The sequence below is a fragment of the Camellia sinensis genome, chromosome 6 (assembly GCF_055761805.1).
Source record: "Camellia sinensis isolate YWXY chromosome 6, ASM5576180v1, whole genome shotgun sequence".
NCBI classification, from domain to species: domain Eukaryota; kingdom Viridiplantae; phylum Streptophyta; class Magnoliopsida; order Ericales; family Theaceae; genus Camellia; species Camellia sinensis.
This window is the reverse complement of record NC_138966.1, coordinates 72291469-72300426: the sequence shown is the minus strand read 5'-3', so window position 1 is coordinate 72300426 and position 8958 is coordinate 72291469. Positions and strand designations below refer to the sequence as shown.

Below are 8958 nucleotides of genomic sequence, written 5' to 3'. Positions count from 1 at the left end.
TTGGGCACCAAGGATCCTCTAGAGGATCCTTGCTCAAATTTGGGTGGAATGTCTTAGTTGGCGGGGCCTGGAAGTTATCCCCTTAGCCACTGATGCAGGACAACACTGTAAGGACTTAAAAGCTGAATTTTCGGTGGGTTTTTATGGTGGTTTAAAGCTGAAAATCAATGGGCATTTTAGGATTTCAATTAATGAATGGAATGAAGTAGGTTTAGGATTGATAAACCAGGTGAAAGAGATCGAAGTAAGGGCTGTTTAGGAGTTGTGAACCATCATTCAGTAACAGTAAATATGCCGAATTTATTCAGGAAATAATGAAGAAAGAAGAAGAAAAAGTCTAGGCATCTTTGACTTCCAAAACCAATTTAAGACAAAATAAGAAATATAAATAAAAATCAATTAAATAATTTGATCTACAAGACAACCCATGGGCGGCCCTTTATTACTCATGTCAGCAAATATGAAATTATCAAAGTACCCAACCTGAAAATCTTAGAAAACATAAAAATAATCATAAAATAATACTTAATAACACTAGAAACATAATTTTACAAGGTTCCCATTGGTTTCTATTTAAAATCATGCCGATGTCCAAATATCATCGCTTCCTTGAGCTTCTTATACTCTGCATCTGCTATGTTTTGGTCAATTTGGAAGGCTAGGAACGACAACAACTACAATGAAGCTGAATTCAATGGGAAGAGAGTTGTGGAATTAATTAAAGTTAGAATTTCCCTTTGGGTCAAAAGTAAGCATAAGAATTTGGGTTACTCTGCTAATGATTTCATTCATCATCTCAATCATATTTGGGTTGCTGAGTCCTTCTTCGTGGTTCCTACAATCATATGAGGATTTTACTTCTTTTGAGACACTGGTGCCTGGCCTTATTGGTGGGTCTAGCGGCTATGACTTGGGCTAAACTGGGGACTGTTCTGATACTCTTGCTGGTTTCCTGAATTTTATTTTGCTTTCTTTTATTTTCCTCTGTTGTTACCTTGCCAACATTTGATTTCTGTGGTGGTAGCATATATGATTGACTTTCCCTTAGGTGCCAACCTGGTTCTGATCCATGGGTCAAGTAATGACGCTTTCTTTCCCCATGGTTTGCATGTTGTTCTCAGCCTGATTCTTGTATTTGTGTCTTCATTGTTTCATCAGTACTATTTCCTCTTTTGCTGATCAAAAAAAGAAAAGAAAAAAAGGTCACAAACATGTTACTGAAAACCTATTCCTTAGCTCTGTTGATCTTGTTCTGTTGCTCATTTAAAACTAGTTTGAGGACAATTTTGCATATTTGACTTTACTCTCCTATGTCAAACGTATTTTTGAAATCCGATTTTGTACAAATCTAGCAGTCAAGGAGTTTGTATGGTGAAAAGCCAGTTTCCGATGGTTCCCTTTTACAATTGCCTGGTCCATGGGCCTCCATGTGAAACTGCTATGTCCCTTTCATCATCACGTGATGTTGTGATGCAACTTTCGCTCACTATATTACTTCAATGATGCTACCATGGAAGATGGTAGAGCAATAGGTAATGTTAAAACCAGGAAAACGAAGGTAGAATTCCAGTGGATAGATTCCAATCTCATACATGGTTGACCATTTCTCAACCTGTCCCAAACCTATTTCATTTTTGTTCTATTAATATAACTTTGTATATTTCAATAATTAATATGAGTGAACACAAGACTCCTTTATATAGAAGAATGAGAAGCTAATATGGTAATAAAGATATATGGTAAGTATGATAAATAGAATATATAGTTTCTATATTTAACAAATATGATCATCTTTGTTTGCACAGTTGGTAGAACGTAAATAAGAATATCAAAATGTAAAACACCCGCTAGTTTATACATAAACTAGTTTATTCACAAGCATAAAAACTATTTATACCGTTCATGATTACTATACCCCTTCAATATTAGTATAATCATGTCCAGCTGAAAGCAATTGGACTTCCAACAATGTGTTTTCCATCTGACCATTCCAGACGAGCAAAGCTGACCATGCCTGATGGCATAGAACTAGCAGTGAATGTAACTGTATAACTCTGCTTCTCATTAGGTTTACTGAAAGTCAGCGACGCCGGCTCAACCACCATCTTCACCGCCCGTGTCTCTGAAGACATTGAAACCTTGTATGTGGCCGGCATGTCAACATTAGTCAAAGTTCTGGTATACTTAACCACGGTCACTGCATTACTACCACCACCTGGGCCTGAGGCTGTCTGTAATGGAACAGCAAATGAGGGGTAATTAAGATCTCCCAAGCTGTATTTCTTTCCCAACTCACAGGTAAAATATTGATTTGTGATAATCATAATTTGATTTGAAGTGTAGTTTAAGGCGCAAAGGAAGCCTAGATAATCATCAATTGTGGCATCATAGATGAGGCCTGGGTCAAGGGCTGATACTGGCTTCACGTGGCCAGCACCATAATCGAATGGCGTCGATGGTTGTCCAGTTGCAGCATCTTGTATAGTTTTCCCATTCTTGTAGGTGGTGTAGGCTGTGGTCATCAGCGCAGACCTTATAGCTGCCGGGCTCCACTCTGGGTGGGCTCCTTTGAGTAGCGCCGCTAGCCCACTCACATGTGGACATGACATCGATGTACCAGAAATGATGTTGAAGTTCACCCGCCGGGTGTCTTCCTCGATTTCTGTCGGTCCAACTGCACCGGTCCAACCAGCTAGGATATTGACACCCGGTGCTAGCAAATCCGGTTTGAGTATTTCTGGCGTGATTGGGTTTGGACCTCTTGAACTAAACGCTGCCACAACTGGTGATGGTTGGACACCCAACTGGGTGCCTCCGAATATAATTGTGGCTGTTGGATTAGAATCGGAAAATATATAATTCTTTATCATTTCACCTGTTGTCAGACCCACAGCTGCAGTGGCTACGAGATGTGCATCGGCCACTAGTTCTTCCCCATTGATATCAGTATTTGCTAAGATCATTCCTGCGCCACCGGCAGTTTTTACTGTCGCTCCCTTTTGCACCCTAGCATTGAACCCTCGATCACATACCACTATTTTCCCAGCAACTTTCGCGGGAACCAAACCGCCAGTCATGCATAGATTACCATTTGAGTAGTTACTTGCATTACCAGCGTACACAAGTGGCACAAGGGAATCAGATAATGGCTTTCCACTATAAATTGAAACGCCAGATAAATTCATTCCATTACCAAGTTTAACATATGCCGGGAAGTCACGGTCTAGAGTTCCAGCACCTACGGTGGTTATCCATGGTGCAACGTTTGACACGGTCATGGAACGAGGACCGCTATTTCCGGCCGAGCATGATATGAAAATTCCCTTTGACATTACCCCGAATGCTCCAATAGCTACACTATCTCTATAGAAATCAGAAAGTGCGCCGCCAATTGATAGTGAGAGAACATTGACACCATCTTGAGCGGCCTTTTCCATTGCAGCTACTATGTCACTGCCAAAACAGCCTCCAAGCCAACATACTTTGTATATGGCTACTCTGGCATGACTAGCCATCCCTCTTGCTGCCCCTGCAGCATAGCCGAAGAGGCTAGCGTCAGCAACAGCTGACCCAGCTGCAGTAGTTGACGTGTGTGTTCCATGGCCATTATCGTCCCTTGGTGACTTGGACTCCATTTTCTCATCAATTGGTCCGAAAATTGCTTCATACGCTTTTGAAAAGGACCTTGCACCAATTAGTTTCCGGTTACAACTTGATGAGTTGAAGTTGTTGCCTACCTCACACACCCCTTTCCAGCTTCTAGGCACCGGGCTGAGTCCGGCATCATCGAAGCTTTTTATCTCGGGCCACACACCTGTGTCTAACACCCCAACAACTACGTCGCTCACTGCACTAGAATCTGGGAGGAGTGCTTCACTTGTACCGAGTCCAAGGAACTGTGGTGTACGAGTTGTATGAAGCTCATATTTCACTTCTTCTAGGACAGAAAGAATCCCAGTTTGGCCTTCAAGTGACTTGGCTTCCTCAGCTGTTAGCCTCGCAGAGAAGCCGTGGATTATGTCGTTGTAGGCATAAAGCATGTCCGCAGAAGCCGAGACTGATTTTAAAGACGAGCCATACCATTGGAAGTGATCAATGAAACTCAATGGCATAGATGACTTGTCCATGTGAACGATGTAAGTCTTCTTTACTTCGAGGTGGTTCTTTTCTGCAACCACACATGCATGATGGGTAATTGTAATAAGAAGTGTCAGTATTAACAGTGGGATGAACCTCAAAAAATTCATGTTTACACTAGCTGTGTCTCCGCTCAACCGCTAGAATATATTCAGGACCTCTAAATTTCACATAGGGCTGTATCTCACAGATTTTCTTGGTTCTTTGCTAGTTCATCTCTATGAATTCTGATTTAAGTAGTCGTTAGTGAGGTCAGTAGCATGGGCAATACAGTCCGCATTAGGCGTCCTGTCTGTCAAGATTGCGAAATGAATAGGAGCCACTGAAGTGACAATAAAATGAACATAGTAGATTTGTGATTTCAGCATTTGATTGGAGTCCAATTATGTGGACAGAAAAGAATCCTTTTGCATCTTTCAAAAATTAACTATTCAAGATGAGCTAATTTGTCTGGTAGTCATCTGAGATAAGTGTTGTTCCTTTCTTTTTTTCATATTTTGTTTTAACATAGTATCGAACAACAGCATGTGGATGAGCGGATGATATGTAGGCCATCAACGAGTTAAAAGCAGTGGAAAATTATTCACCCAAAAAAAAAAAAAAAAGCAGTGGAAAACAATAATTAATGACTATACTATGGAGCTTAACTCAGGTAATGTTTCAATGGGTGATTATTCACTATTCCGAAGTATGAATACGTGGTGCTCCATAAGGTTTTGATTGGTAGAAAGTGATAAGGCTCCACGATTTATGTTGAGGATGGGGAACAACATGAGCTAAATAATTAGTGATTGGTTTAGAATATGGCCACGTGATATTCCTGAATTATTGAATAACTTCCCTGATTGAATACTCTTATTTGCTTTGGGAGATTTGTGCTGCATTATTCTTCATTAAAATTTGTTAGACAAGTTGAGAATTCTAAGAACCCAGTTGTATATTTGGTCTTATCACTTGAAACAAGAAATACAGTTTTATAAAAAATTTCATAGAAGAGAACCTAAACATTTTCTTCCCCTCTTTTTCTTCAGTGCCGGAGGCAAATCATATACTCCTGAGCCTAGTGGAAATTTTTTGGAGAGCTTATGAATGGAGAGTTCAATCTTATCTAGAAATAGAAACATGTATCATATAACTATTGATTGATTAGGGGATTGTGTTCCCAATATAAATTTTAGTCCCCAAAGTATGCTATTTTTGGTTCCTAATGATTAAATTGTATCAATTTAGTTATTCATGTATAAAATGTATTTCAATTTGGGGCCCTAATTTAACTCCATCATTAGACACCGTTTAAGGTAAGAATAAATATAGATATTCACTTAAAAAATTACACTTTTAGTATGAAAATACGAAATGTGTCATTATTGTGTCTAAAAAATTACAGTTTTAAATATGTGATGCGGCATTTTGGTATAAAATTACACATTTTTCCCTTTCTTTAAAGGTGTTAATTGATGGAGTTTGGTTTAGTGACCAAATTGAAACACTCTTCATATGTTGAGAATTAAATTGACGTAATTTAAATATTAAAATGCAAAATTGCATAAATTTCTTAGTTTGGGGACTTAAAATGTAATTAACCCTAAAATTGTAGGATGAACTTGCCTATTACTGCTATAATTTCTAGAGAAATGATAAAAAATAACAATTTTAAACCTATAAATTCACTAAACAATATGACAAGAAAATTGAGTCTTATATAATTAAATGTGACAAATTAAAATTAAATATTTATCATGAAACATCATTATACACTACAACATATAAGAGTTTTAGAGACTAAATTTTGTAGTCTCTAAAAGTGAAAATTTTGTTGCAAAAGACATTTAGAGATCAATTTCTAGTGTGGTGAGGATAATCGCTAAAAGGTCTTCTCGAAAAGTAAAAAACAAGGCTTTTAGCGACAAAATTTTGAAAATGTCATTAATAAATAGACTTTTAGGGACAAAATAATTTACTTTTTGAGACAAAAAATTTGGTTCTAAAAAGATAATAATTCATCACTAATGTTCAATTTTCAGTTCTAAAAATATAATAACATTTTATAACAAAAATATTTGATCCCCAAAAACTAATTTTATTTCTAAATTTTTTGCAGTGATATGCCAAATTAGAGAAACTTTTTTTAGATTACTTTTTTTTAGTAGAATCAAACATGTTCTTCCTAATTTTTATGGGTTTTTCTTGTATATGGACAAAGTGATAATGTCCTTTTATGAGACAGCCCACTTAATCATGCATTAATTAGCGATAGTGGGGGAGGACCACCATGTGTCTAAGTCAAATAGGAAGCAGAAAAGGATTTGGGGTTTGGTCCCTCTCTGCTGCTACTTTTAGCTAATCATTCATTCATATTATTGTAGTGATGACATGGATTGAAATTCGGTAAACTCATGTTACATTGTAACCACTGAAAGAAAAGTGAAGTTAATGTTCATGAAGAATAGACTCTTTGATTAGATATAATCATATATGATACATAGTAATAATTGTAATATATTTAGCGACATGGGATTATCGATTTGTTTGTTTCTCCCATTTTATCATCTTCTTGTGGCAATTATCATCTTCTTGGATTTGTTTGAAGTTTAAAACAAGTAGGTGTATCTAGTTAGTTTACACTTTTTATGTTCTATATGGTTCATTGGAACGAGACAAAACAAAATGATCATTCTGTTATAATATTTATTCACGTTTGATTCATTAAAAATATTAAAAAATATATTATAAATGAAATTATTATTCACTATTATAATGAAATCGTCTGTTTGTAAAGAGGCTGAGAAAGGACCATTCCATTTCATTCTATAAATTAAAACACTGCATTAGTCTATTATGCTTTTGTGTGTACGTGTGTATAGGCATATTTGTGGAAACAGTGATGCTACTGACTTTCTCCTAAAAAATAAAAAATAAAAATTGTCTAGAATACTGTAGTGTAAAACTGCATCATTTTGAATGCAACATGCCAAACTGCATTCAAAACACTTTGGTATGGTATGTTTCTAAAATAGATGGATTTTAAAACTGGTATTATTTTTTAAGTTTGAACTCTAGTAAGAGAAACTCTAATCGGAAGGTTAAAAGACTTGCTAAAATTATTTTTAAAGGTAGACATCTTAAAAAGTTGCTAGAAGATCTTCTCCAATATTGAGTAGTTGAATGTCTTGTCAAAAATTATTAAAATTAATTGTTGCTTCAAATTTGACTTGAAGTTTTGTAAAGCAATTTTTGTCACATTAACAAAATTAAATCATGATCACAAGAAAGTATTTGAGTAGATCCAATGGTAAAAAACTGATGTAAGAATTTGTTATGTCAAAATAGCATGTGAACTGTTAGAATGATATAGTCAAAAAAATATTTTATTTGTACTATAAGTGTAATTTTGTGTTTGGATTATGAATTTGTGTAGGAATGAGAAATAAAAAGAAAAAATATGAGTGAAATATAAATAAAATATAGTTACATTTTGTCTATATTTCACTTACTAGTTTTTTTTTTTTTCCTTTCAAAATCCATACACAAATCTATAATCTAAACATAGCTTAATGGAAAAGTTATAAGGCTTGCCAAAGTTATTTTTTAGCTAGATATCTCAAAAATCCTTCTTCAATAGTGAGCCAAATGTCTTGCCAAAAAATGGCAAACCAAATCTTGTGTAAATTTTGGCTTGAAGTTTGTTAAAGTCATTTTTGTCACATCATCAAAACTAAATCATGATCACAATAAATTTGTTGAGGTGTAGATGTGATGGTCAAAAATTTATGAGAATCGGTTGTATTAAAATAGCATAAGTAATCTTATTTAGAGACCTAACAAACGCGTTGGAGAGCCTTTCTCTCTAGGAGATTTTTGGCATCTTTCCAAGTGAGTTCTAAAAACACTTCTATAGTGTGGATTTGGATTTTTTATGTCTAAGAAGAGGAGTTTGAGAGCTTCTTTTCCATTCCTGCATAGATTTTTTAATTTTTAATACTCACAATAGTCCCCTCTTCTTTCACTTCTCCCTTACTATTGTAGGTGTTTTTCTTCTTCAACTCTTGGCTTTAGGTGGTGTCGAAAGTTAAAGAAGGTAGCCAACACAGCAATGGAGATGCGCAGAGACGGCAGGGACGATAGCAACACCAACAATGTGTTTGGGCTTTATTTTGATACAGAGTACCGCAACTAATTTTTTTTGACGATTTTGTAATTTGTTATTTATAATTTGTATAAAATTTCTTATTTGGCCATTTGTAATCTCTGAGAAGTTGTTCTAACAAGTCAAAAGACACTTTAACAGTCATTTTAACTTTTACTATTATAACGTGGGAAATTCTATAATAGAGATTCAGGGGTTATTTGGGATGATCTAAATAAGTGTACTTTTTGACTTTTTATGAAATATGGATTGAGTTTGGATTGGGTTTGAAGTGATGTATTAGAGAAGTGATGTGACTTAAATAAGATGACGCGACTTAAATAGGATAGTGACTTTTTGAGTTTTTGAATTTTTAAGAATTGTCAAACTTAGCTTCAATTTTCAATCATGTATCATATACCCACTTATGATGTCGGTGGTATTTGGTTACGAACTATTATGTTATTAGTTATGATTCATTGTTTTTTAAGTTTTGACTAATTGTGATATTAGTTGTGATTTATTCTAATTATTATTTTGATTGTGATCGGAAATATATGGAAAAAAAAAAAAATAGGTTTCGTTTGTTTCGCGTGAAGTATTCATGAAAAAAAATATATATTTTAATCATTTTTCATTATTTGATTGGATATAAAGTAAGTAAAATATTTTTGTTAAAACAATCTTTTTCATGA

The 8958-nt window shown here is 35.2% G+C and overlaps 1 long non-coding RNA gene and 1 pseudogene across 2 annotated transcripts; one reads left to right on the top strand and one right to left on the bottom strand.

Moving 5' to 3' along the window:
- Nucleotides 1–1746: 1746 nt before the first annotated feature.
- Nucleotides 1747–4641, bottom strand: LOC145792692 (subtilisin-like protease SBT1.7 pseudogene; annotated as a pseudogene). The gene has a single exon (XR_014332440.1). The product of XR_014332440.1 is annotated as a subtilisin-like protease SBT1.7 pseudogene (transcript).
- A 2755-nt stretch (nt 4642–7396) lies between these two features.
- Nucleotides 7397–8555, top strand: LOC114260310 (uncharacterized). The gene is made up of 2 exons (XR_014332439.1): nt 7397–8010; nt 8164–8555. It is a non-coding gene; the product is annotated as an uncharacterized LOC114260310 (long non-coding RNA).
- Nucleotides 8556–8958: the final 403 nt, after the last annotated feature.